Below are 24,891 nucleotides of genomic sequence, written 5' to 3' on the forward strand. Positions count from 1 at the left end.
TTAAAAATACCCAGTTATGGGGGTGCCTGGGTGGCTCAGTTGGTTAAGCGGCTGCCTTCGGCTCAGGTCATGATTCCAGGGTCCTGGAATCGAGCCCCGCATCGGGCTCCCTGCTTAGCGGAGAGTCTGCTTCTCTCTCTCCCGCTGCCTGCTGCTCTGCTTACTTGTGTTCTCTATTTGTCAAATAAATAAATAAGATCTTAAAAACAACAACAACAACAAAAAACCTTTAAATACCCAGTTATGGTTTTCACCCTTGGAGCTGGTTTTAGAAACACTGTTTTATGGGAATATTGTAGCTGGCAGAGTTATTTTAAGAAGCAATGAAATATTTACTTTCACAATGTAACCTTTGCCTTGTTTGCAGTCTAGTGAAAGCCTTTACACTGAAGATACAAGCATTTAAGTGTTGAGACAGTCGTATGAATGTTACAAGTAACCAAAGCACCATGCTGATAAAAATGCATCTTTTCAAAATAGCAACACAAAAAACGGTTATATCTATATATCTAACTTTATAGAAAACGATCTCTATCTACCATTTCATTATATTCATTCAACATATTTTCCAAACAAGAAGGGGGGAACAGTTAAAAAAATTCTCCCAAAATCACTTAACAAAATCTTTACCTAATATGAATACATAAATAATTTTTAAATTCCTGAGGTTTGTTAATCTATAAAATAACTATTAAGAAGGGACTGAAAACAGGGGCACCTGGGTGGCTCAGTCATTAAGCGTCTGCCTTAGGCTCAGGTCATGATCCTAGGGTCCTGGGATCAAGCCGTGCATCAGGCTCTCTGCTCAGCGGGAACTTGCTTCTCCCTCTCCCATTCCCCCTGCTTGTGTTCCCTCTCTTGCTGTGTCTCTGTCAAAATGAATGAAATCTTCCCCCCAAAAAAGGAGAGGGGGAGACTGAAATCATATATATTTGAATATCACATCTGCACTTAATATATTAAGTTGTAAGGAGAAAAGTGGTGTGGGTTTTTGAGAGGACAGAAGGCAAATATTTACTTATTAAACCTTTGCCTGAAGGAGGCTGAGAAGTGGAAAAAGGCTTGTTCATGTTTGTTTTTGTTTCCATTTAAAACGCCAAACTTTGTTATTTTGCCAGCTTTGGAAGTCTGCCTTTTCTTCTCTGAAGGGCTGGTGTGGTGGAAATCCAAGGGTAAGGCTTGACGGTTCAAAAGCCCCAGAGGGGTGTTATTTCCTTTGCTTCACAAGTGTTAAAATCTGTGGACAGCTCACACCAGTTCCCAAGGCTGAAGAGAGGATGTGGCGTCATTACTTTAATCTCCCCAACATCCACTTCAGTACCAGGTTTTACATTCCAAGTATTTCTCCAAACCCTCGCCTCCTGAGGCTTTCCATTCACTTACTCACTAAATTTATTGACCACCTACGATGTGTCAGGCCGCAGTAGCTGTGGGGCACACGGCAGTTAATCAGTCTGGTGGGGAACTCAGTAGAGCTTACAGTCTGGTTGATTGCTCCCCCCAAAACACCACCACTCCCCGTGGCCCCCGTTCTCCCCAACCTGCAGCATGGACCCTTCTCCCCATTTCACGGATGAAGACCCAGAGAGCCAGAACAGCTCCAGAACATGACTTAGGGCACAGAGTCAATGATGTGCTAGAATTCTTTATGATTTTTATTCATTCATCATCCAAATAGTATTGATTATCTACCATCTTTTAGGGATCACCTCAGGACAGAGTGGTGAACAGGAAGGAAAATTCTCCCTTTCATGCAGTTTGTGTTCTCATGAAGCAGACAAAGGTAAATAAGATTAGTATCAGAGAGGAATTATGATGTCAAAGAGAAGAGCTGTATGGCTACCTAAAAGTGGAGGTTCAGGGGAGGCCACTTGAACAAACTTTTATTTATTTACCTTTTTTTTTTAAAGATTTTATTTATTTATTTATTTGACAGAGAGAGAGACATCACAAGTAGGCAGAGAGGCAGGCAGAGAGACAGAGGGGGAAGCAGGTTCATGGCTGAGCAGAGAGACTGATGTGGGGCTCGATCCAAGGACCCTGAGATCACGACCTGAGCTGAAGGCAGAGGTTTAACCGACTGAGGCACCCAGGCGCCCTATTTATTTACCTTTTTAATCCCAGTATAATTAACATACAATGTTCTATTCATTTCAGGTGTTCGATACAGTGATTCAGCAGTTCTATACATTGCTCACAATGTATCACCATAAGAATACTTCTAGGCAAGTAAATATACCCTGTGTTTTATACCTCCATGAATTTTCCCAGAGTCATTCAGAGCAAAACCTTTCATGTGATCAGACTAGTTGTTTGAGGTGCCTGGGTGGCTCAGGCATGATCCCAGAGTCCTGGGATCGAGCCCGCATCAGGCTCTCTGCTCAGGGGGAGCCTGCTTCCTCCTCTCTCTCTCTCTGCCTGCCTCTCTGCCTACTTGTGATCTCTGGCTGTCAAATAAATAAATAAAATCTTAAAAAAAAAAAAAAAAGACTAGTTGTCTGACCCAGCCAGAAAGGAAGCTAGGTCTCTTCGTTTCCTAGGGCTACTGTAACAAAGTACCACCATCTAGGTGGCTTACAACAACAGAAAGATATTGTTGAACAGTTCTGGTGATAGCAGGGTGGTGTTCCCTCTGAAACCCACAGGGGAGAATCTTTCTCTGTGTCTCTCCCAGCTTCTGGTGGTTGGTGACCACCCTCGGCATTCTTTGGCTTCTAGCTGCAGCACAATGGATCTCTGTCTCCATTGTCATGAGGTGTCTTCCCTGGGTCTCTATCTCTGAGTTCTCTTCTCTTCTCTTCTCTTCTCTTCTCTTCTCTTCTCTTCTCTTCTCTTCTCTTCTCTTCTCTTCTCTCCTCTCCTCTCCTCTCCTCTCCTCTCCTCTTCTCTTCTGTTCTCTTCTTTTCTCTTCTCATGAGGACACTAGTCATGGTGGAGTCAGGACCCACCTTACTCCAGTAGGACATCATTTTACCTTAACTATATCTGCAAGGTCTCTATTCCCAAATAAGGTTACATTCTAAGGTATTGGGCGTTAGTCCATCAGACGTTGCCATGAAGACATACTTTATTCATAGAATCAAATTTATCAGTCTTTGGGGTTTTTTTAAATTTTATTTATTTATTTGACAGACAGAGATCACAAGTAGGCAGAGAGACAGAGAGAGAGAGAGGAAGGGAAGCAGGTTTCCTGCTGAGCAGAGAGCCCAACTTGGGGCTCCATTCCAGGACCCTGGGATCATGACCTGAGCTGAAAGCAGAGGCTTTAACCCACTGAGCCACCCAGGTGCCCCATCTTTGGGGGGTTTTAATTCATTCTTTGAAAGGCCCTTCCTACTTTGAGACTAAAAGAAAGTTCTTGCATGTTTTCCTGTTAATGTTGGCATTCTTTACGAGTAATTCTGTGATCCATCTGAAATTTGGGTGTACAGTATCTCAACACATGTTTTCATGGCAATGTTCCATGCCTCCCCCAAAAACAAACACCAAAAAGCAAAAGAAAAGTGACAGGTGACACGCCAAGGAAAAAATCTGTCACTTGTAGTGCGAAGGGCTAATTTCTTTTTTTGTTCTGTTTTGTTTTGTAAATATTTTTCAAGTAAATAAGAAAGCACAGGATGTAATGTGGCAGTGAATAGTAGAAGTATTAAAAAGGCAATTAGCACCAGCAGACAAATAAACACTGAGAACACCCTAGAACCCTATGATCAGTGGTGATATAAAAAAGGCTGGGAAGGGGTTGGTATTCTTTCAGGAATATCATTTTTTTTTTCCTCTTGTATCTGGTGAAGTGTTTTTTTTTTAATTAACATATACTGTATTATTTGTTTTAGGGGTACAGGTCTGTGAATCATCAGTCTTAAACAATTCATAGCACTCCCCATAGCACATACCCTCCCCAGTGTCCATCACAGGGCTAATTTCATTAATAAATAGAGTTTCTATAAATCAATAAAGATGAATAATACAATAGAAAATTTGGAAAGAATTGGGACGGTTCACTGAAAAATAGTACAAATGGCTTGTTAAACATATGCAAAGTTGTTCAGCTTACCTCACTATTATTAGATAATGCAAATTAGAATTAAGCCAAAATGCTCTTTTGTCATTTATCAGAGTACCAAAGATGTGATAACCCCTGTTGACCAGAGTTTGGGAAACCATCATTAACATTTTTAGGAAAAGGAGTATAAATTGTTGCATCCTCCATAGGTAACAATTTGGCAATATAATAACCCTGAGTTAATTTTTTTATACAGTGGAAGGTAGGCATGCAACTTCATTTCCTTGCTTATGGATATCTGGTTTTCTCAATAACAATTGTTGAAAAGACTGTCCTTTCCCCACTGAATAGCCTTGGCACCCTTGTCTAAAATAGCAATATATTTTAAACAAAACAATGTCAATATTACAACACAACATGATACCATATTTTAGACAAGGAGTATATCATTAATATGTTTTTCCTCAGACACTTACCATTTACTTGATAACAGAAGAATATGAGCTTGCTCACATGATTTTATATTGTAAAACAATGTCTTATAAATATAAAAATAACCCAGTGGTTTCATTACATTTAATCTGGATTCCAGGTCATAGTTACATAAATAACACACATTCATGAAAAGCATATAAACAATGAAGTGTCATAATATGAGCACATTCTAGGGAATTATAAAAACATCTGATTTAGCTATACAGGTATAAAGGAGTTCTATTAGGATACAAACCATACACATCTTAGAATCTAGTTCCTTGAAAATTATGGCTCCAAAATCCTAGTGGTACAATAAAGCCTTAAAAAACTATATGGTTAGCAAAGCAACACACCAAAGGACAATAATAAAGCTAGACTAACAATAATTGACATTTCAAGGAAGGACTAAACCAACCTAATACCTAAAGACCAACCTGAGTCAACACTGATAATGCACCTTAGCAAAGCCTTCTAGCTGGAAAACTAAGGAATTCCAACTATCTGGGTAATTGTGTAGTAGGAGCTTTGCAAAGTTGCTGGCAACTCAGCTTCTCAGCACAATGCCAAATAAAGTTCTGCGTAAACTTGAGTGAAGGGCCAATGCTCTGGTTTATGAATAGCAAAGATGAGTTACCTTTAATAACTTGAATGACTTGGTGTTCTATAAAAATTTACTCCTTAAAAAGAAAAAGGAGGGACGCCTGGGTGGCTCAGTGGGTTAAGCCGCTGCCTTCGGCTCAGGTCATGATCCCAGCGTCCTGGGATCGAGTCCCACATCGGGCTCCTTGTTCTGTGGGGAGCCTGCTTCTCCCTCTGCCTCTGCCTGCCGCTCTGTCTGCCTGTGCTTGCTCTCTCTCTCTGACAAATAAATAAATAAAATCTTTGAAAAAAAAAAAAAAAGAAAAAAAAAAAGGAACTCCTGCATTTTTGAACCCAGGAACCAAGGAAAGGACTTCCAGTTTGGGGATTAGTGGACAGCCCCATAGGAGGTGCACTTGCAGAGCAAAAGCTAACTCTGAGGGGGTGTGTAGTGTGGGGAGAGGGAGTGGAGGACAGAAGGAGAGGGTTGACTCTAGAGACCATTCGAGAAGGGTGAAGTGGCCCAGATGTTCTCAGTAATAACAAAGCTTGGTTGAGACAAGCTTGAAAGAATGTGAAGGCTAGACAGGGTTTGAGAATGATGAAGTGAGCTGGTATTAGCAAGTAGAGTGCTCTTTGGTATTTAAAGTGGTTTGAAGAGCGTTTTTAATTCTGCTGACCTCAGGATGAGGGAATATGTTTAACAGTTCAACACACACCATTTTCACTTTTACTTTACCTTTACAACAGATACTTTTACATTTATGTAATGTAACGTATGTAATTTATGTAATCCTTCTGTCTTAAGCACTTTTTTATAGAGCTCATCTCAGGATTAACAGAGCCCAGTAGAGCCAGGAATTCTGGGGAGGGGGAGGGGAGTTCCAGAGAGGCTATCATAGGCTGGAATGGCCAGAGAATATTTGGATAAAGAGATAAGGTGGGAGTTGAGCCCGGAGTGAGCCCTCACAAAGTTGAGCCCTCACAAAGCAGGGTGAGAAAGTGAGATTGACTGAACAAACTGATTTAGAGGACAGAACAGTTCAGGAGTTGACTTGGCTTTAGTGCTCCCTGGCAGCCCATCCTCTGTCTTCTCTGCTTCTCACAGCATATTAGTCTCATCTTCCTCTATTTATAATCCTGTGTAACTGAGGAAGATGGCTCAGCCCCCTATGTGCCATGGTTATGTCCAGGATTACAGAAGATTCTCTTCCAGCAATTCTCTACCACATCTCTGGGAAACCTTGATTGGGTCTCATGTCCTCTTTGAGCCAATCGCCACATCTCATTAATCTACCCTCTGCTGTGGGGACACAGCATCATGACTGACAGCTCTAGCAGACCTCATGAAGTAGGGGAAGGGACAAGTCTTCAAAGGAAGAGCTGTGTGTTCTTTTTCTTTTTTATTTTTATTTTATTTTATTTTATTTATTTATTTGACAGAGAGAGATCACAAGTAGACGGAGAGGCAGGCAGAGAGAGAGAGAGAGGGAAGCAGGCTCCCTGCTGAGCAGAGAGCCCGATGCGGGACTCGATCCCAGGACCCTGAGATCATGACCTGAGCTGAAGGCAGCGGCTTAACCCACTGAGCCACCCAGGCGCCCTCTTTTTCTTTTTTAAAGATTTTATTTTGGGGGGCTCTCTGCTCAGCAGGGAGCCTGCTTCCCCCTCTCTCTCTGCCTGCCTCTCTGCCCACTTGTGATCTCTGTCTCTGTCAAATAAATAAATAAAATCTTTTTAAAAATGTAAAGATTTTATTATTTTTTTAAGATTCTATTTGTTTATTTGACAGACAGAGATCACAAGGAGGCAGAGAGGCAGGCAGAAAGAGAGAGAACAGGAAGCAGACTCCCCGGTGAGCAGAGAGCCCGATGTGGGACTCGATCCCAGGACCCTGGGACCATGACCTGAGCTGAAGGCAGAGGCTTTAGCCCACTGAGCCACCCACATGCCCCTAAAGGTTTTATTTATTTGAGAGAGAGACAGAGTGAGAGAGAGAGAGCATGAGTGGAGGGAGAGGTGGAGGGATAGAGAAGCAGATGCCCTGCTGTGTAGGGAGCCCCATGTGATTCGGGGTTCTATCCCATCCAGGAGTCCAGAATCATGACCTAAGCTGAAGGCTCCCCTGAGCTGGTGTTCTTAACAGAAGCCAGACATGCAAAAACAACAGATGCCCATGGCATAGATCATGTCTTTATTCTTGTATTCCCCTGAGACCAAGCACAAAGAACAGCTTAGTATTGGATGATTAATTACTTAGAGCACTTTATATTTCTAAAACCTCTTATAATAGACATTATTAAAAATTTATAATAAAACGTATAATAAAAATAATATATAACAAAACCTTTTAAAATAATAGACATCATTTTATTGTCACTGGTAAGATAGTAAAAAACTGGCTTAAAGTTACATAGCTGGTTTCTGGGGTGTCTGGGTGACTCAGTTGGTTAAGCAACCAGCTCTTGGTTTTGGCTCAGGTCATGATCTCAGGGTGATGGGCTAGAGTCCACTCCCGACTCCCACCATGACCCCCTTTTGGGCTCTGAACTCAGCGGGGAACCTGTTTCTCTCTTTCTCTCTCTCCCTTTGCCCCTCCCCCAGCTCTCATGCTCTAAATAAATAAATAAATAAGTAAATAAATAAAACTTTTAAAAAAACATAGCTGGTTTCTGACAGAACTGAGTGTAACTAGGTCTCCTCGATTCTAGTCCAGTGCCCTTAGGAAGTCTTCCTCTTTTCTTCCCTCTTGCTGCCATCACTGATGTCACAGGGGAAGGGAAGAAGAGAGAGACATTTTGGTCATTCTTTCACTACTTCGTAGAAGGCTTCATACAGTTTTGTCCCTGGAAGGCCATGGTGTGGTAGGTAACCAGGCTACCTCTTTCAGCCTAATTATGTGTGTGTCATGGATGACTCTTACCATGTGTCCTATTAATTTATTGAGTGGTGGAATCTGGCAAAGGAAACCTCATGTATTGTCTTATTTCTAAGGCTAATATTTGTCCTGTGTTTGACGACACTTTGATGTGCTCACACGCTGTCATAGGGTTGCGGTGCAGATAAAATGTTAGTAAAAGTACCTTGGCGAAGTGGTTTTTTTTTTTTTTTTTAAGATTTTATTTATTTGACAAACAGAGATCATAAGCAGGCAGAAAGGCAGGCAGAGAGAGAGGAGGAAGCAGTCTCCTCACAGAGCAGAGAGCCCGATGCAGGGCTCGATCCCAGGACCCTGGGATCATGACCTGAGCTGAAGGCAGAGGCTCTAACCACTGAGCCACCCAGGCGTCCTTTGGCGAAGTGTTTTGAAGGGCTCTGTGAAATTTGTAAGCTCTACATTTTACATTATGTTGTTTTCGTTTAAGAACAAACATTAGGGGCGGCTGGGTGGCCACCCCTAATGTGGGTTAAAGCCTCTGCCTTCAGCTCAGGTCATGATCTCAGGGTCCTGGGATCGAGCCCCACATCGGGCTCTCTGCTCAGCAGGGAGCCTGCTTCCCTTCCTCTCTCTGCCTGCCTCTCTGCCTACTTGTGATCTCTATCAAATAAAGAAATAATCTTTAAAAAAAAAAAAAAGAACAAACATTAGCGCATTCATCAGTATAACCAGCCGTGTGGTCATGACTGCTGCTCACCACTTAGGTACCCGGTTTTCTTCCCCTTCCAGGCACACAAAAGACTGTGGCTGGGTGGAGCCATAGGTCTAGTTCTGGCAGTATATGGTTAATGAAAGTGACTTGCATCACTTCTGATCTAAAGCACTTAACTGTCAGTGTGAGAGCCTCCAGAACTTTCTTTTCCTTTACTGTGTTTGGTAACATTTGAAATGGTGGCTTCTCTGACAGCCTGGGTCCTAGAGTAAGAAAACTCTGAAGCACTGTGCCTAACCAACCCTCTTTAGATATGGAGCATGAACAAAAATAAACATTTGTTGTGTTTAGACTTTGTGAGGCTTTTGTTAATTCAGCACAACCTAGACTATGTTGATTGAATCACCATGAATGCTTGGCCATTTTGGACATGGATGTTTTGGTCAATGTCAACGAATGTTTGTGGAAATGTCTGTTTAGTAAACAAGGTAGAAAAATTAATCTTGCCAAGAAATGGTCTTATCACTTCTTGTAAGTTCTTCCTTAAGCAAAAGGTTGTCACAGAATGAAGACCCTCACCCCTTTCATTTGTATGGGAGGTAAGGGACCCACGGAATCAAAAGATCCTAGTTTGAGTTCTGAATTCATTTTTCACCTCAACACTTCTGTGACCTTAAGCAAATCACTTAACCTGCTGAGGTTTAATTTCCTTATCCAGAAAACGAGGGTGATGATATGCACCTTGGAAGGGCTATTCCTGATGCAAAAGAAATATTCATCCATGGACATTTATGAAGTACACACACTGTATCAGGACCATTTCAGCTCAATGCAACAACAATGAACAGTTTTGAAGTAGTTTAAAGAATAAGGCAATGTTTTATCTCACATTCGTGGAAATCCAGAGTGGACTCTAGGCTCTGGTTTTTCTTGGTTCTCTTATCTCTGCTGTGTCTGGTGTGGACTTGATGTCGTCTATGTTGATTCCCCTTGTGGTTGTAAGATGGCTGCCAACAGCAGTGGAGCAGGGTGTCCAGTTTCCTGCTGATGGAGCTGGGGCGGAGTCAGCTTCTCCTGAAGCCTCTGGCTGTATGGAGAGGATGAATATAAGACTGAACTTGACATTCGGTGAGATAGAGGAAAGGGGAAATGGAAATGGGGAAATACTCGAATATATTCAGTATTCATGCTCCAGCCATTATGGTAGGTATTGTGGACCAAAGGACCTCACACTTTGGTATAGGGGGCAGGCATCTAACAAAAGCACAGTCCTGGGGCACCTAGGTGGTTCAATCAGTTAAGTGCTGCCTTGGGCTGGGGTCGTGATCCCTTCTCCCTTTCCCTCTGTTCCTCCCCCCTCCTCATGCTCTGTCTCTCTCTCTATCTCTCTTGCTCACTGTCTCTCTCTTTCTCACTCTCTCTCAAATTTTAAAAAAATCTGTTAAAAGCATGTCCTGTGATGATGGCATGGATTTGGGTCTAAAAGACATGTATTTTTGAATCCTGGCTTTAACCTTCCCTAGCTGTGTAATTTGAAGCAAGTTTTTATCGTCTATGAAACTGAGTTTTCATCGTCTATGAAACTGAGTTTTCTTATCTGCAAGATGGAATTAATATTTAACTTGTGATGTTGTAGTGACACAGGAAAGTTACTTGATAGTTCTTACTTCTTTTCTTACCATGTCCAAAATGTATGGGAGCACAGAAAGAAAGGAGGTTATCTGCCAACAGCCTCAGACCTAGTTCCTGAATCACAAGGTTGAGACCAAGCATGGCTTTCAAGAAATACTTGTGGACACTTGGAATAATATCTACTGATTTCTGTTAAAAGGCTGTATTTTAACTTGACCTCATTTCAGTAAAAACAGCCAAATTGCTCTACTGAAAGTTCTTAAAGCTCAAAGCAACTTTGATTGTTTCAAGTGGTACCATGATGACCTAATATTGTGCTAACTCCTCTAGGACGGAAAGGAATAAATATTTGATATTCATCTTCATTGTTTGCTGCGGGTTGGTTTCCTGTTATTTTTTTCCCTCTGTCTAGAGGAAGGGAGTAAAGGAAACTTCCTGGTTAACTTACTTACCATAAGGAACACATTTGGAAAAAAATAAGCACATAGGCCAAGTGCAGGGTTTCTCTTCAAGAATATTACCAGCATAATTCAACCTCAATAAATGTAAGGACAGTTTATTGAAGCATTGACTGTTGTTCATTTACTCAAAGTAAGACAAGTGCAAAATACCAGAGAGAGGGGCCCGCTGGGAACCCAGGCAAGGCAGAAGGGGAGCTCACCCTCAGCATACAGTCTAGAAGGAGCCACACACTTACATAATCCAAGTTAGAATATGGTGTAACACTGAACAGCGAAAAGATTTAGATAAGTTGATTCTGGAATTTGTGCAGAACTGGGAGAAACCACTGTTTAAAGAAGAGGAGAGGGCACCTGGGTGGCTCAGTCGGTTGGGCGACTACCTTCGGCTCAGGTCAGATCCCGGGGTTCTGGGATCGAGTCCCTCATCAGGTTCCCCACTCGGTGGGGATCTCCTTCTCCTTCTCCCTCTGCTGCTCCCTCTGCTTGTACTTTCCCTCTCTGTCAAATGAATAAATAAAATAAAATCTTTTAAAGAATTTTAAAAAAATAAAGAAGAGGAGAAACTAAAGAAGTGTCTTTGTTGCTTTTTTTTTTTTTTTCATAGAAGGTGGGGTAGCTCAGTCTTGAAGCAGCGGCAATATCTTAATACATGAGCCTGCAGATGCGAAGGTGGAAGGAGAATGTTCCAGGTAGAAGAATTAGTGTGAGCAAAGGGCAAGTTGCAGAGACACAAGTAGGAAGAGCATACAGATGGCCAGGTAAGCAGGTGCCCTTTCTCAGAAAAGAGAGTGTTCTTATATTTACCACTCATACAGCACTTATCTTTCCTTTGTTTTATTATTTTTCATTTTTATGAGTGTATACCTTATCTCCTAGGCTGTGTGAGGGAAGAGAGCTCTACAAAAGTAGGCTTTGCATTCTTCCCACATCACCTGCCCTCCTTCCTAAATAAACACTCAGTATATATATTATGCAGTTAAGAGAATTGGTTGATTTTTTAAAAAAATATTTTATTTATTTATTTGAGAAAGAGAGAGCACATGCAGGGGGGAAAGGATGAAGCATGCTCCTGATTGAGCCAGGAGCCTGACATAGAGCTCAGTCCCAGCATCCTGAGATCATGACCTGAGCCAAAGGCATACACTTAACCAACTAAGCCACCCAGGTGCCCCAGGAACTGGTTGACTTTTTAAAGGCAACACAGAAAAAAATTGTACCTCAAAAAGGAAACTTTTCTCATGTGAGGTCAATATGTTAATGACTTAGAATGTGTCCCACCTTCTTTTTCTTACATGCGGAAATTCTTTGTGTTTTCTTTTTCTTGGTGGCACTCAATAGTGTTGATGCTAATTCTTGATTAGTACTAGCAGACACCACGCACCGACTGATGGAACACTTGAGTCGGGCAGGAGTCAGCAATGGACACTGAGAGCTTTCACGATGAAAGGTTGCTAGAGAGTAAGACCCCAAGGAGTACTTCTTGATTATAAAGGGAAGACACCACCTGATTCAAAGTTAGCATCACTCGTCCTGGGACAGCTTCATAGTGTCAGCCTCCTGATGGGATGGAGTACAAAGTCCCCATCATCTATATAGTGTTCTTGCCAGTGAGGTTTGCCTTAACATTTAGCAGGGGGAGGGGTGTACAAATCCAAATCGTGAGGCATTCAACAGAACAACTGGACCAGATTCTTTTTCTAAAAATGACAATGTCATGAGGGACGGAAATGGTAATGGGACTATTCAAGAATTAAGGAGACTAAAGAGACACGACAATGCAATCCAAGGAATAATCCTGGACTGGCTCCTGGATTTTTTTTTTTTTTAAGATTTTATTTATTTATTTTTGTGTATGAGAGAGAGAGAGAGAGAGAGCACAAGCAGGAGCAGGGCAAAAGGCAGAGGAGGAAGCAGACTAGCAGGGAGCCTGATGTGAGGACTCGATCCCAGGATCCTGGAATCATGACCTGAACCAAAGGCAGATGCTTAACCGACTAAGCCATCCAGGCACCCTGGCTCCTGGACTGATTGATTGATTGATTGATTGATTTTTAAGATTTTATTTATTTGACAGAGAGAGACCATAAGCAGGCAGAGAGGCAGGCAGAGAGAGAGCGAGGAGGAAGCAGAGAGCCCAACGTGGGACTCGACCCAGCACCATGGGACTTGACCCCAGGACCCCGAGACCACGACCCGAGCCAAAGGCAGAGGCCTAACCCACTGAGCCACCCAGGCACCCCTGGCTCCTGGATTTAAAACAACAGCAACGACGGGGTTGCCTGGGCAGCTCAGCCCGTTGAGCATTCGACTCTGGGTTTTGGATCAGGTTGTGATCTTGGAGTCGTGAGATCGAGCCCAGCCACGGCCCACACTCTTCCAGAGTCTGAGAATTTTTTTTCCTCTTCCTCTGCTCCTCACCCCCGCTTGTGCACACACCCTCTCTCAAATAAATAAAATCTTTGAACAACAACAACAACAAACCATAAAAGACATTTCTGGAACAACTGTCACTATGTGAGTATGTTCTACATATTAGATATGATTATGTATTAGTGTTCATTTTCGGGGGTCTGTTAATGGTATGGTGGTTGCTATGATCTGAATGTTTGTATCCCCTGAAATTCTTATGTTAAAATCCTAACCAACCTGATGGTTTTAGAAGGTGAGGCCTTTTGGGAGATGATTAGGTCACAAGGGTGGACACCTTGTGAATGGGAATAGTGCCCTCCCAAAAGACCCCAGAGAGAGATCTCCCCACCTTCAGCCCATAAGGGGAAACTACTATGTGCATCTGGGGGAAGGCTTCTCACCAGAACCTGACCATGCAGGCAGCCTGGTCTCTTGACTTCCATGCTCAAATTGTGAGAAAGAAATTTCTGTTGTTTAGAACACACCCAGTCTACGGTATTCTGTTGTAGCAGCACACACTAACTGTGGCTGTGTAGGACACTGTCTCGGTTCTTAGGAGTCCATGCTGAAGTATGTGGGGTAAAGTATCACACCCCCATCTGCAAGAAAGTTTTAAATGGCCGAACCAAAAAAGGCATCAATGAGTATAAATGATTGAGAAAAAAAGTTACCATGTACATTAGTGTGTGTGTGCACTCATGTGCGTGCAAGTGCAAATGTCAACAGTCTTAACAACTGGTGAATTTACGTGAAGGATATGGCTCATTGTGCTAGCTTCTCAACTTTTCTGTAATTATATTTGAATTTTCCAGCACAGTAACTTAGGAAAAAATGGAAACCTATCCTTTTCCTAACTGTCAAAAAGAATACATGCTCGGGGTGCCTGGGTGGCTCAGTGGGTTAGGCATCTACCTTTCGCTCAGGTCATGATACCGGGTCCTGGGATTGAGTCCCACATCCTCAGGCTCCCTGCTCAGTGGGGAGCCTGCTTCTCCCTCTCCCTTCTCCTCCACCCCAGCTCTTGCCCTCTTTTCCCCTCTCTGCTCTCTCTCTCAAATAAATAAATAAATAAAATCTTAAAAAAAAAAATACATGCTCATTCACTGAGGAATTTCAGAAAACATAGAAAAAGCATGGAAAAGAATCCCATGATTATTGCAGAAATCCCCTTACCGTCTCCCTTTCTAGCCCCTCCAGCAGCTTGTACCTCTCAGGCAGGAGGCTGACCTTTCTAATTAAGATGCACGTAGGAAGATAAATAGGAGTCAGTTTGCATTTCTCAAGATCCTATCAGTTGGTTTCCGATCACCCTTGCTCTCTTGCTCAGGTTTAGTCCTCTCTGTTCAGAAGCTACAAATTTCAAAGGTAAGTCCTCAAGCGTTACCAAAAATTATTTAAAAAAAAACGGGAAAATGCTTAGGTGGACAGTTAAAGTTGCACAAAATACTAACGCATAAATTCATTACTACGACATGCCTAAAGCCCTCCAAAGCCTTCTCACTCAGTTAGATGAAAACTTGCAGGCAGGTGGCATGGCATCTGAGGCCTGAGCTCCGCCTCTGCACACTTCATCTCCAACGTGCTTCAACTCCCCTTCTCCTGGCCTCCTGTTCTTTAAATGTCTAAAGTGGCCCCCAATTTTGCTTTAGGATGTTCTTGGCTCAGACCTCTGCAGGACTGGCTCCTTCTCATCATTAAAGTCTCAACTCAAATGTCACTGCTTCGGGGCAGCCACCGGTGTCCACTCTGCCCTACCTCCTGTAGCTCCTGTCCACTGCCTCTCCCTCTCTCTCTGTCTCCTTCGCCTGTTTCCACTTCTTTTTTTCTTAAGTTTGTTTGTTTGTTTATTCTCTACCCCCAAAGCAGGACTCGAACTCTCACCCTTAGGTCAAGAGTCACATGCTCCTCTGACTAAGCCAGCCAGGCGCCCTAGCCTGTTTGACTTCTTTAAGTCATTCATCATTATTTGAAATCATCTTGTTCATTTTCAGTTTAATCGTCTCTGTTGTAAGTCTTCTCCCAACTAAAGTATAAGCCTCCGTGAGGGACCCTGTTTTTCTTGAGTCCGTGGTATCTCCAGGGCTCAGAACAGGGTCTGGAGGGTGTATAGCTGGTACCGAGTAAATATTTTTTGAGTGACTAACTAATCCCTTTCATGTACAGCTCGCAAATGTGCCGCTCAGACCGCACCCTGTGTGGGTTAGCATCAACATTTCAGGAGCCGTAATGAGTTTCCCTTTGCAGGCTCCTGAAGTTTCTCCTGAATAATCTCCAAATGAAGTCAGAAGAGCTGCCAAACAGACACCCCAGTAACGAATAACAGGAGAATTGTAATTCGCAACCAACAAAATGTCAAGAGAAGGTTGTGGTCTGCTAGGAGTATGAGTTTCATACCATCCCAGTTCAAGTGGTTTTTCTAGGGTCAGGATTCCTTGTGATAAGTTAAGGATTATTATTAGTACTTTTTAAAAAGATTTACTTATTTATCCTAGAGAGAGAGAGAGAGAGAGCGTGATTGGGTGGAGGGGCAGAGGGAGAGGGAAGAAGAATCCTCAAGCAGATTCCCCACTGGGCACAGAAACAACGTGGAGCTCACTCCCAGTACCTCAAGATCATGACCAGAGTCAAAATCAAGAGTTGGACACCCAACTCAATGAGCCACCCAAGCGCCCCTGGTTTTAGTACTTTTTAAAGTTTGGGGACACAGGAGGTAAAGAACCTCAATGAAGTTAAAATTAGATATAAGAACACTGTATTTGCAGTAGTTGGTTAATGTTTACTTTTTCCTCTCTCTTTTTTTTAACCTTAAAAGATCCAGGAAGGGTGCCTGGGTGGCTCAGTGGGTTAAAGCCTCGGCCTTCGGCTCAGGTCGTGATCCCAGGGTCCTGAGATCGAGCCCCGCATCAGGCTCTCTGCTCAGCGGGGAGCCTGCTTCCTCCTCTCTCTCTCTCTTTCTGCCTGCCTCTCTGCCTACTTGTGATCTCTGTCTGTCAAATAAATAAATAAAATCTTTAAAAAAAGAAAAAAAAGATCCAGGAAGGTCAGTTCCTGAAAAAACCTGCAAGGCCAATTTTCCCCTGCAAGGATCAGTGATATAATTAAAACAAAAATCAGCCCCAAATCTCTTTCTCTGCATCATCCACATAATTATAACTATATCCTGCTCCACACTGAAACCCTTCCGTTCCCTCTTCAGACGATGGTCTCAACTTACTCTGACCCTAGAAAGTTCTTTTCTGCTTGTATTTGGGGAATGTTATTTACAAAACAAAACAAACTGAAGGTAGGTCTCCAACCAACTTTTAAGAATGTCCCCAATGCTGTTCTTTAAAATGTTTATTATAAAAGACAAAATCCCCACAGAAAGTACATAAAACATTCATGTACAGTTTAATAAATTGTTATAAAGCTAATAGCCATGTAACCTGTACCTAAGTGAAGAAAATAGAACATTGCCATCCCTCCAGGTACAGCTCGCTCTTCTCTCCACTGTGATCTTATTTTCTTAAGAAAGATAATCATTTCTTTGCTTTTCCTTTGTAGTTTTACCACTTACATATAGAATCCCCAAATGATATAACTTAGTTTTGCCTGTTCTTAAACCTTATATAAATGGAATCACACTGTATTTTTTGAGTGGGGGATGGCCCTGTTTATTTTGTCCAACATGTTTGAAAGTTGGGGGACTCTCTAATTGGCTCATTCTCATCCGTAACATTCCATGATAGCCATTTTTTAAGTTTTTTTTTTTCTATAGCTGCATTCTGAAATCTTCCTCTGGGTAGGTAGTTTAAAGGAGTTTGGGTATTTTTTAGAGAGGAAAAAAAGCAGTCCTAGTGGGGCGCCTGGGTGGCTCAGTGGATTAAGCCGCTGCCTTCGGCTCAGGTCATGATCTCAGGGTCCTGGGATCAAGCCCCACATCGGGCTCTCTGCTCAGCAGGGAGTCTGCTTCCTCCTCTCTCTCTGCCTGCCTCTCTGCCTACTTGTGATCTCTCTCTCTGTCATAAATAAATAAAATCTTTAAAAAAAAAAAAAAGCAGTCCTAGTGTATAGTAACAGTGTTAAGACATTGGTTCTGGAACTAGATTCCTTGAGTTGAATCCCGTCTCTACAACTTAGCAGGTGTTTTGAGCAAACAAAAAAAAACTCTCTGAGCTTTAGTTATCCCCACATGGGGGAATTAATAGTACCTCATAAGATTGTTGCGAGGACCAAAAAAAAAAAAAAAAAAAAAAAAAAGTCCATAAAACAGTGCGGAGCCTGGCACAGGACGACGATGGCATTTGCAGTTACTATCATTCCAGTTGTTGAAGTTCCCATCCAGGTGCTCACTCTGCTGAACTTTGGATCCCTCTGGAAGGATCTTGCTCAACACATAGCAATTGGAGCAATAAAGCTTTACTCATCTTGTGTCACCGTCCTCTCCGAATTTGCCTTCCCGGTGACTTCCCCAAGAATTCCTCCATAAATCTGTACAAGGAAATTGCCCTCCGGGGACTGGGAGCCTCCCCACTCGTGACTGGGTGGGGAGCCCAGATGTACTTTACGCCAGGCCCTCGTCAACTCCAGACTGAGTTGCCCTTGAACAGATGCCCGTCAGTGAATTCATTCACTGAGCAGGTAGAGCAGAAGGGAAATATTCTAATCTCCAAGCTTCTCTCCTTTGAAACCTAGTCTGAGGGATGTAAGCCTTGAAACACTATGAAGGAATGTACTGTGTTCACAGCGACAGGATGTTATCTGAGAGATGGGCACGGCTCCACAGGTGTGCTGGATTGGGGAATCAGGGTTGTATTCATTTGCTTATCTGACCAATATTTATGGAATAACCATGTGACAGGGACAGTTTCGGGCAGACGGGACAGAGACTTGTTAAATTTATTGACACTTGTCATGTGGCCCAGCATATGGTCTCCCTTGGTGAACAGCCCATGCGCTGCTCAACAACCGTAGGAAGAGACTACTGTTTGCGGTCATCCCATGTTTACAGTGGAGAAAAAAAGAGGCCTATGCAGTTTAATTTCCCTGAAGGATTAATTTTATCCAGCTACTAAGGAGCAACATTGAGATCTGAACCCAAATTTCTTTTTTTTTCTTTTTTTAATTTAATTTTTATTTATTTTTTATTTGAGAGAGAGAATGAGGGAGAAAGACAACATGAAAAGGGGGAGGGTCAGAGGAAGAAGCAGACTCCCCAATGAGCGGAGAGCCCGGAGAGCCCGATGTGGGACTTGATCCCAATACTACCAAGATCATGACAGGAGTCGAAGGCTGTCACTTAACCAACTGAGCCGCTCAGGTGCCCTGAGCCCAAATTTCTGACCATATTCTGAGCTCTGAACTTTCTCCTTTAGATTTAAAAAAAAAAAAAAAAGGAAGAAAAACTGGTTTTTAAAATCTTATCATTCATTTGGCTGCATGTTAAATCAACAAGTTTCTAATCGTAGGTCTTCTGGGAATAATATTTACTTTGTTTCTGAGTCATGAGAATTTTCCTCAAATAATGTTCAAAAGTGTATGATAGTTGAAAACATTACTGAGTTGCTGGGAAGAAATATTTGATTAAAAACAAAGCTTTGCTACAATTTGTGATTATAGAACATGATTACATTGAGCATGGCCCCATATAGCATTCAACAAACTTTATCTTGCTATTGACAGATGATGTCTTAGGTTTTCAGGCTGGCTTTTCTTGCTGAACATTTTCAACTACTACCTAAAACGCACACCATTAGAAAATAGTTAAGAGAAAAATATTTTTAAAAATTTTCAATGTTGGGGCGCCTGGGTGGCTCAGTGGGTTAAGCCTCTGCCTTCGGCTCAGCTCATGATCTCAGGGTCCTGGGATCAAGCCCCTCATCGGGCTCTCTGCTCAGCAGGGAGCCTGCTTCCTCCTCTCTCTCTGCCTGCCTCTCTGCCTTCTTGTGATCTGTCAAATAAATAAATAAAATTTAAAAGAAAAGTTTTTTTCAATGTTGTCAGCATTGTCTAGGAAATTAACCTGAATGGAATAAAAATACTACATAATATTCCAATAGAAATTTAGCTCACTATTAAAATTGAACCATATGAAATTGCCATTTTGTAGTTAAATATGTGAATAAAACTTACTAATTCACATAGTTCAACTTAAAAATCTGATTATTTCATCTTCATAAATTAGGCAGTAACTAGAATGTAAGCTTCCCAAAGACAGGGATTTCTGGATTTGGTTCACTACTGTTCATGTGGTGGGCCCTCAGAAAATGGTGGTTGAATGAATGAATTTGCCAAGGAAGCAAATAAAATATGGGAACTCACCTTCCATCCTAACAGATGCCTTTGTGTATAGGTTTAGTGTGGGAATAAGAAAAATAACATTCTATGCATAAGTTGGTCACTTAAAATGATAAAAAGTTTAATTTAAAAACTTAATTCACCCAAGGAAATTGAAAACATACATCCACACAAACACTTGAACATGTATGTTCATAGTGGCATTATTGATAATAGCCAAAAAATAGAAATAACCCAGATGTCCATCAACTGATGAAAGTTTAAACAAAATGTGGTATGTCCATGTGATGGAATATTATTCAGCCATAAAAAGGAATGGAGTGGAGCACCTGCGTGGCCCAGTCAGTTAAGTGTGTGCCTTTGGCTCAGGTCATGATCTCAGAGTCCTGGGATAGAGCCCAGGGTGGGGCTCAGGGTCCTGCTCAGTGGAGGGCCTGCTTCTCCCTCTCTCCCTCTCCCTCTGCTGTTCCCCCTGCTTGTACTCACTTGCTCTCTCTCTCTGTCAAGTAAATAAATAAAATCTTTTAAAAAATTTTTTAAAGAGATTTTATTTAGTTGGCACAGAGAGAGACAGTGAAAATCCCAGGGACCCAGAGATCATGACCTGAGCTGAAGGCAGAGCCTAAACAACTAAGTCATCCAGTTGCCCGAAATATATGAAATCTTTAAAAAAAAGAAGGAATGGAGTACTGGCAGGTACCACAACATGAATGAATCTTGAAAACATTGTGCTATTCTTAGACACAGAAGGCCACATATTGTATTCATATAAAATGTCCAGAATGGGCAAATCAGTAGAGACAGAAAGTAGGGTAGTGGTTGCCAGGGTCTGGAGACAAGAGGGAATGGGGAGTAACTGCAGATGGACCCGAGATTTCTGGAGTTAGACTGTGGTAGTAATTATACAACCTTGAGAATACAGGAAAAGCCACTGACTTGTATGCATGCTTTAAAATTCAGGGTGAGGGCGCCTGGGTGGCTCAGTGGGTTAAGCCGCTGCCTTCCGCTCAGGTCATGATCTCAGGGTCCTGAGATCGAGTCCCGCATCGGGCTCTCTGCTCGGCAGGGAGCCTGCTTCCCTCTTTCTCTCTCTCTCTGCCTGCCTCTCCGTCTACTTGTAATCTCTCTCTGTCAAATAAATAAATAAAATCTTTAAAAAAAAAAAAAAAATAAAAAATAAAATTCAGGGTGAAGTTTATGGTCTGTGAAAAATATTTCAGTTTTTAAAAAGTGGAAGAAAACTCTCAGTTCTCTTCAGAACATCTCAAAGTACACTATAAAATAATAGATGTGTGTTTATAAGTCTGAGAGTATTAGGAAATGTTCCCTTGTTTAATTATAAACTGAATGGAATGTTTGGAGATTTCAGTAATCTGACAGCGGAACATTAAGAGGATTAACCTGACTTCCCCAGTGTTAAGAACACTAATTTAAACTGCATCATTCGAAAACTACATGGTCATGCTAAAATAATTGTAGCAATGATTTACACACACACACACACACACACACACACACACACACACACACAATTAGATTAACTACCCATTAAAGCTGTCGTCATTTCAAATCCCTTATATTTATATAATGCTTTTACTTCCTTAAGCACTGAATTGTACCTAAAGATCTAATGTATGGGAGAGTCACATCTCTAACCATGCAATTAAAGGCAGGGAAATGGGTGGGATTGGACAAAAATTAATTAGCAATGCTGACATTCCAAACTGAAGCACAAAGTAGAGCAGGAATTTAAGAAACCGAAATTCTAGGCTTCAATGCAGAGAGTTAAATTGCCAATAACTGAAATAGTAACATTCTGGAGTAAAATTATTTATTATTATTTTTAATTTAAATTTTAGGCAGTTAACATACAGTACAATATTGGTTTTGGAGTAGGATTTAGTGATTCACTGATACCCAGTGCTCATCACAAGTGCCCTCCTGAATGCCCATCCCCCATCTAGCCCATCCACCACCCTCTTCCCTCCATCGACCCTCAGTTTATTCTCTGTCCATAAGAGTCTCTTATGGCTTGTTTCCCTCTCTCTCTCTCTCTCTTTTCCTTTCCCCCTTCCCATACATTTTCTTTCTTAACATCCCATCTGTTTTCTTTCTTAAATTCCACAGATTAGTGAGATTTATGGTATTTGTCTTTCTCTGAATGACTTACCTCACTTAGCATAATACACTCTAGCTCTATCTATGCCATTGTAAATGGCAAGATTTCATTCTTTCTGATGGCTGAATAATAGTCCATACTATCTATATCCATATATCTACATATCTATATCTGTATCTCTATATATTTACCACATCTATTTCATCCATTCATCAGTGTATGGACCTATGGACATTTGGACCTTTCCATAGTTCGGCTATTATTATTATTATTATTTTTTAAAGATTTTATTTATTTATTTGACAGAGAGAGATCACAAGTAGATGGAGAGGCAGGCAGAGAGAGAGAGAGGGAAGCAGGATCTCTGCCGAGCAGAGAACCCGATGCGGGACTCGATCCCGGGACCCTGAGATCATGACCTGAGCCAAAGGCAGCGGCTTAACCCACTGAGCCACCCAGGCGCCCAGTTTGGCTATTGTTGATAATGCTTCTGTAACATGGGGGGGGCATGTATCCCTTTGAATCTCTATTTTTATATCCCGTGGGTAAATACCTAGCAGTGTAATTGCTGGACAATAGGTAGTTCTATTTTTAACATTTTGAGGAATTTAGAGTACAATTTAAAAATATATTAATATACTATATAAAAAGATACACAATGCTGTGTGTTAGACTATGAATTTTCCTAAGTGAACACTCCTTTGGAATCAACCTCCAGATCACAAAATAGAATACAGCACACAGAACTAGGCTCCCCCCCCCATCCAAGAGAATATTAAATAGTTTAAATCTCGGGGCGCGGTAAAGGACGTTGAGTTAGAAATAATGGATACTACAGTGTGAACTTTATTTTCATGGCAAATTTACCAACAAGAACACCTATCATCTCTCACCTTCATTTAACCTCTCTGAGTAATGGTCTTCTTGTCTGGCTCCAGAGGTTCAGAAATAGTTACTTAATTTAATTTTGAGATCTCCCCACTTCTGGTTGCTTCTTTCCAACAAAATCTTACCAAATTTTCGGAGCAGAAAAGTGGTGACTAAGGAAGTGCATTTCGCGTCGGAGGGCTGAGCACCCCTAGACCGTCTTCAAACAGTCCCCTCCATTCCTCCCTTGGCCTGGGATCGCTAACTACTCCTCTGTTCTACCCGAAGCCTCCGGAGTTCGGAGGGCGCCACAGCGCGGGCCAGGGCCACCCGCACCATCCCGGAGCCCGGGCGCCTCGTCTACGCTCGGTCCGCAAAGCCGCGCTGTTCCTTTAACTGGGATCGCGGCCAGGGTGTGCGGAGAAGGGCTGGTTCCTCCCGCCTCCTTCTCCACCGCTCCCTTCCCCCTCCCATCCGAGTTTCAGGTGAATGGGTCACTGAGGGAGGGGACAGCCACAACACGCTTCCTCGCCGGCGTCCGCCGAGATCTCCCTTTCTCCTTCCCCTGCAGGAGGCGGCGGGACTCCAGCCAGAGCACCCAGGGGCCCGCGCAGGGTGCAACAGGTGAGCTGGCCGTGCACGGGGCCGCTGACCTCCTGCACCGGCTTGGCGTTGGTGCGCATGCCCGGGGGCAGGACGGCCCGGGTGGAGGGTGGGGGCGAGGGGGAGGAGGAGGAGAAGGAGGAGTGGAAGAGGACTGACTGAATTCCTAGCTGAGTCTCCGGCAGGTGCGCTCGCCAAGTAAGCGCGTCCTTGGGCTCCCGCGGTCCTCGGAGGGTCGGGCGGGGCTGCCGTGAGTAGGTGAGAGTTGGGCACGGCGGCAGGGGCGCACGGTAGCCTCAGAGTCCCCGCGCGGGATCGTGGTTCGGGTCCGGTAGGGGAGGCGCGGGGGAGGACGCCCGGCGCTGGTTTCGGTGGCGGTTTCGCTCTGGGCTGGGACCGGCGGGAGTCGCAAGGGAACGGGTCTGGCGGGGGAGCCGCGCTGGTCTAACTTGGAGGCTGCCTCGGCGAAGGGCCACTTGGAGCGGCCGATCAGCTCTTTTGGGCGGAAACGCTTAGTGCTCTCGCTGCGTCCCGGTGGCGCGCCCACCTTTTCTCTTTGGTGGGGGCGGGCGGGCGATTCCCGAGCCCCGCGTTCAGCCCTCCGGACTGTGATGCTGGGAGGTGCTCGGGAACGGGGCGCACGCCCGGCTTCTCCGGGGTCCTGAGCCTGACGGCTGCAACCTGGGGGCCCGCTCGCTAGCCGGGCGGCTGGGATCCCGGGGCTGGGGGAGGACCTCATCGATTCCGCCCCACCCACCCCTCGGGTGTCGCAGGGGGGTGCGGGGGCCCGCTGCCTTCGTGAAATACTGCTAGCGCCCGGGGTGGGCCGGCCGGCTGTGTGGCGTCCAGTTCGTGGGGAGCTGTGCGAGCCCGCGTCGATTCAAGCCTGGGGGCGGGGATTTATTTTCGAGTGAGGCTGTCCTTCGAGGGAAGCTGCTCACGCTTCGGATTCTCACCCGTGACCTAGAGGCCGCGGCCGGGTGGGCGGACCTGCCTCCGGGCGGTCGCAGCTGGGCGCGCGCGGGCGCTCACCGGCGGGGCGCACCGACGCGGACCTGCGGCGGGGCTCAGACACCTACGGGGCAGGGGCCGGCCTGCGCGCGGCCAGCCGACATGTTGCCTGCGTCGGAGGAAGTGTGCGGGGAGAGCGGGGTTGAGGGGCCAAAATGGCCTCTGCTCCTTGGGGCTGGAAGAGCAGTTCCGAGCCCTTGTGTCCCAGGCGAAGCGATAACCTCGAGAAGCCACGGCATCCTCCGGCTGGCTGGGCAAACTGCCCACCTGGGAGACGACTCGGGGCGGGGCAGAGGCAGCCTGCCAGGTTAGTGTGTGACCCTCACGCACAATAGGTGTATTATTGGGATCCCTGGAAAAGAGAAACCTTCCCATGAAGGCACTTCTGGTGATGCTTGGTGGAACAGCAAACTAGTCCTTTCTAGGCACAGGTACATTTCTCAAGCTGCCCATTCCCAGTATAGCCGTGTTGCTTTTGCTCGGTACAAATGAATCTTTGTTTTCTCTTTCTGGTGTTTTAGAATAGTAAATGGCGGAGCCACAGTAATAGTTGTCTCCTCAAAGCAACACTTCTGTGTAGTTTTTTTTTTTATTATTATTATTTTTTGCATTTACTTAGTTATTAGTGCCACCGTGGTTCAGTGATAGGAGGAGGGCGAGATTTCAAGGAAATGATGGGCAGTGCCTCCTGACTGAGAGCCCGGCACTGCCAAGAGTTTTGTTCTTTGTTATCATTTGGTGATACTGACAACTCTAAAAGGTAGATCTTATTAGAACTTCATTTCAAAGGGAAAACGGAGATAGGGGAAACATTACAAATGGTGTGGCTTGAAAACTGCTTTGGCTAATCGGGGAGGGTACACT

At 43.7% G+C, this 24,891-nt stretch overlaps 1 protein-coding gene across 2 annotated transcripts in view; it reads left to right on the forward strand.

Annotated features, from left to right (window-relative positions):
* The first annotated feature begins 22,897 nt into the window (after positions 1-22,897).
* OCLN (occludin) overlaps positions 22,898-24,891 on the forward strand; it is a 66,396-nt gene continuing 64,402 nt past the window's right edge. Inside the window, exon 1 of one of the 2 annotated variants that reach the window (XM_047729958.1) lies at positions 22,898-23,037. The gene's annotated coding sequence lies outside the window, so the exon portion shown is untranslated. Of the gene's footprint in view, positions 23,038-23,130; positions 23,275-24,891 lie in introns of those variants that run through there. The other variant, XM_047729957.1, reaches the window with a different exon arrangement.

Source organism: Lutra lutra, chromosome 5 (genome assembly GCF_902655055.1).
Source record: "Lutra lutra chromosome 5, mLutLut1.2, whole genome shotgun sequence".
In the NCBI taxonomy this organism is placed as follows: domain Eukaryota; kingdom Metazoa; phylum Chordata; class Mammalia; order Carnivora; family Mustelidae; genus Lutra; species Lutra lutra.